This window comes from Fukomys damarensis, unplaced genomic scaffold (genome assembly GCF_012274545.1).
Source record: "Fukomys damarensis isolate Sample0158 unplaced genomic scaffold, DMR_v1.0_HiC HiC_scaffold_36, whole genome shotgun sequence".
NCBI classification, from domain to species: domain Eukaryota; kingdom Metazoa; phylum Chordata; class Mammalia; order Rodentia; family Bathyergidae; genus Fukomys; species Fukomys damarensis.
In genome coordinates this window covers 12,819,766-12,824,426 of record NW_022900948.1, presented here as the reverse complement: position 1 = coordinate 12,824,426, position 4,661 = coordinate 12,819,766, and the positions used below count along the sequence as shown (strand labels likewise).

The 4,661-nt window shown below is 36.6% G+C and overlaps 1 protein-coding gene across 6 annotated transcripts in view; it reads right to left on the bottom strand.

Moving 5' to 3' along the window:
• Nucleotides 1–4,661, bottom strand: part of Unc13b (unc-13 homolog B) — a 214,574-nt gene that overhangs the window by 174,230 nt on the left and 35,683 nt on the right. The gene's annotated exons all lie outside the window — the stretch shown is intronic.

The window sequence follows — 4,661 nt, the reverse complement described above, 5'->3', positions numbered from 1 at the left end:
GGAGGAGGAGGAGGAGGAGGAGGCGGCGGCGGCGGCAGAGGTGGAAGCAGAGGAAGAAAGAAAGAAGGGGGGAGAAAGACACAATCCTAGAAAACTATAATCTTTGATTACTATAAAGATGTATTTAAAAAATACTTTTAGAATCTGGGTAGAGGGACACACACCTATCCTAGACAGGAGGATCTCAAGTTCATGGCCAGACTAGGCAACTTAGCAAGACCCTGTCTCAAAATAAATTTTAACAAAAGGGGTGGGACTACAGCTCAGTAATAGAGTGCTTGCTTGTCTAGCATGCGCAAGGCCCTAGGTTCAATCCCCAGTACCACTAAAAATTTTTTTTTAATTACTTTTGGGGTTAGGGGTGTCATTCAATGATAAAAACACTTGCTTAGTACCCACATGCCCTTGGTTCACTCTAGCACTTTGAAAATAAATTACTCAAGACCATATTTTTAAGTGAAATGAATCAGACACACAGGTTTAAATATCACATTGTTTCTCTTGTGTGAGAAAGTGAAAGCATAAATAAGGACCAAAATGGATGACAGATATTGGGAAGTAGGAAGAAAATGTTCAAAGGGGAAGGAGAACAAGGGAGGAGGGAAAGGGAAGGGAATGAAAGGAAAAAGAAAAAAGGAGAATAGAAGGGAAAAATGGAAACAAAGCTTTTGTAGATGCAGAGGGCAATGGGAAAAAAGAAGAATCAAGGTATATTACATACAGGTACAAATTCCCTACAATGAATGTGACCATTATGCATATCAAGAGTACCAAGAACAGGGGATTTAGCTCAATGGTTCTGCTGCCTACCTTGCAAGCACAAGGTCCTGAGTTTGATCCCCAGTACCAAAAAAAAAACAAGAGTACCAATAAAATTAATTTTTTAAAAATCAGAATCAAAGAAAATGATTCCTTATTCCTCTGTAACTTTTCCAATTATAATTATTTTACACTTTAATTTTTAAAGCTATTGCTTTATATTTCATCATTTTCATTTCATTGCATTCTCTTGAAACAAATGGATAATTTGAAGACAAATTCATTTCAGTGTTGTATGAAAACAGGAAGTCTTATTTGCTCAGACCAAGGGCTAAAAAAAAAAAAAAATTACTTTCTTGAGCTAGGAATATAGTTCAGTCAGTAGTAGAATACCCACTTAGCAATGAGGCCCTGAGTTTTATCCCAAGCATCACCAAAAATAAAAAATTTTTAAAAACAACCAAACAGCCTCAGGGCCTTTCAAGGATAATCACAAAACATTCAGCGACTCATTCCAAGAATGGTAATGGGAAAATAGTATTTGTAAGGTTCATACTTAAAACAGAAAATGTCTAGGTTGAAGCTTTGGGTCCACATTTTGGAAACAGACACTAATTGTACTTTCTATATTTTAACCTATGCCTACACTGAACTAAATTTCATCTTTCTGGAAAGTCTTGAACATCACCTAAGTAGGTTAAGCCCTAGTTCTTAGAAAAATTTTCTCTAAGCCCAAGAACAATGTGCTATTTCTGGCTATTCTTTGTCATGAATTGTACATTCAATCTTCTAAAGAAATGCCATTAAATATTTAAAATACACTGAAAAGAAATAAAATCATTAACCATGCATCTAAGAGCCAATCCTATCGGGTCAACATTTTGACATATTTTCCTCAGATAATTTTTTCCAAAGTTTAATAACACATTACAGATACTATTGAAATCCCCATTTAATCCCATTTCTTCCTTCCATCCATTATCCAGAAACCGATGTACAGCACTCCTATCCAAGTTATTTTCATGATATATGTATCAGACAGTATTTACTAGAGAAACACATATAACACAAAATATACAAATATATATGAATTTATGAGATTGGCTTACAATGACCACCCACAGAGCCAGATGAGGAAGAGTGCAGAGGGTCTGTCTGCACACTGGAGACTGAAGGATTTAGTCGAAGGTCTGGAGCTCACTGAAGTGCCCTGTGCCAGTCTTACCAGGAGGCCAAGGGTCTGTGCTGGAAGGGTGAAGGCTCTCTGCCAGAGCCAAAGAGTCTGCGCTGGAAGTCAGGAAATGATGTCCACAGTGAAGACCGAAGCTTCTCCAAAGGAACAAAAGCAGATCCATCCTTCCCAATTTGCCCTTAATACCATCCAGGTGATGAACTGCCCTAGAGTGGGTCCTCCCACCCTAGGGTATAGAATTGCTGAGTCGATTTAGCTAAGTTTCTGTTAACCAACTTCTCAACCTGAAAGAATCAGCCATCACTATATATATCTGTACCTGTAGACAACATGGATACATATATTTTACACCTTTCTAAAGAATATAAATATAGTACACCAAATCTGTCTTAAACTTGCTTTTCTATCCATTTGGGTTTGAGATTTACCACTATTGGTAAATGCAGCTTTAGTTTATTTTAGTTTGGTGTTTTTGTTTTTCTGGTACCAGGGATCAAACTCAGGACCTTGTACTTGCCAGACAGGCACTGAGCTGCTGAGCTACATCCCCAGCCCCACAGCTTTATAGCTTATGCATTTTAACTTACTTAATATTCCACTTGATGAACAGTTTATTTCTACCATGAGACTTTCAGATGGCTTCCAAATTTTTGCCATTACAAACAGTGCTGCAATGAATAGCCTCCTGAATGTCTCCTTGGGCAGAAGCACAAGAATTTGAATTTCTAGGTGATAGGGTATTCACTCTACTTTACTAGATTTTGCCAAATTTCACTCCAAGTGGTCATATACTGTCATGTACTATGTATTAATTATCAAAACAATATTTTTCCAAAAATTACTGTATGTGTCAAGTAATTTTCTAAGTAAGAAACAGTTTTCCTGCCAGATGTAGTGGTTCATGACTGTAATCCTAGCACTCAGAAGGCCAAGGTAGGAAGATCTCCACAAGTTCAAGGCCATCCTGGGCTACATGGTAAGTTCAAAGCCAGCATGAATTATGTAGTGAGATCCTGTCTCAAAAAAATAAGCAAAGAAACAAACAAAAAACCCAATAATAATAATAATAATAATAGTTTTCTATACTCAACAATAATTTTAAAAAGCAAACCAACTTTTATTTTATAGCTCTGGGAATACAGTTTAAATCAGTTTAAATAATATAATATAATATAAATACAGTTTAAATGTATAAATACAATTATATCCAGCAAAGCCAGTAATAACAGTAATAATCTATCCAAGAGCCAACAAAACTTACTACCTATAAGGGCTTCCTCCAGCCAAAGGACAAAAACAAGTACGTCAAACCTCAACTAACAAAGCCAATGACTAATTCTAAAGTAAACACAGTTCAGATTATAACTGAGCATGTACAAGTGCTCAAATATATCTTTTAAAATGTTTTCTAAATAAATAAACCTCACTTAAAGTAGAGCTTACAGTCATACACAATCAGATTTCTATGGTTACTATTCATCAGAAATAATTCAAGTTACATTATACATAGACAACAAGGTCATTAGCCATCTGTCTACCTACTACTTAAATTAGGCAGCCGAGTCTTATATACCATAGCAAAGTATAAAGAAAATTAGGATATTTATCCAATTCTTTCAACTTAATGTTTTAACTTTAATACCTAAAACCATTATATTTAAGATGGCTCACCTTGCACATAAATCATTAACTACTGCTTAGAAGGAAGGGAGTGCATTGGGGATTGAAGATAGAAGGTGCTGAGCTATAGCCACAGTCCTTTCTTTTTGTTTTTTGTTTGTTTGTTTTTGGTTTTTGAGACAGGGTCTCACTCTGTAGTCGAGACTGACCTGGAACTCATTGTGTAGCCCAGGCTGGTGTCGAACTCACAACAATCCTCCTTCCTCAGCCTCCCAAGTACTGGGATTACAGGCGTGCGCCACCACACCTGGCTCCCTTTCATTTTATTTTGTTTTCCTCATTGAGTTTATTGGTACATTTTAGGTATACAGTACAGTTGCATTCATCATTGGGATCTGTACCTTTACATGACAGGTCTTGGTTCTCATTTTTTTCCCTTACCCCTGCTCTCCCTTCACCTCCTCCTCCCTTCCCTATTTATAAATACTTTATTTCCATTTTTTCATTTTCTCATATTTTTTCTTTTCCCTTATTTCCTTTCCCCTACGCTTCCCACTTCCCCTACACCTTTAGTCCTTTCCTTCCTAATTCACATTTTATTTTGAGACAAGATTTTGTTAAATTGCTCAGACTACCCTCAAATTTGGGATCTTTCTGTCTCTGCCTCCTGAGTAAATAAGGATTACAAGCATGTACCACCCAGGTACCACTCAGCTACATTTTTAAACATTTTTTAAAAGGCAAGGTCTCAGCCAGCTGTGGTGATACCTGTCTGTGATCCCAGTACTCTAGGAAGCTGAGGCCGTAGGATTGTAAATTCAAGTTTTGCCTGGGCCATTTGAAGACTTAGCAAGACACTGTCTCAAATTTAAAAAAAAAAAAAAAAAAAAATGGACATGTTGGCATATGCCTGTAATGTCAGCACTCAGAAAGCTATAGCAGAAGGATTGCTGTGAGTTCAAGATCAGCCTATACTATGTAGTGAGTTTAAGGTCAGTTTGAACTATATAGCAAGACCCTGTCTCAAAAAAACCAAATAAGTACACATTCCCTATGATCACTGTTATCATTATGCATATCTAAAATGTAC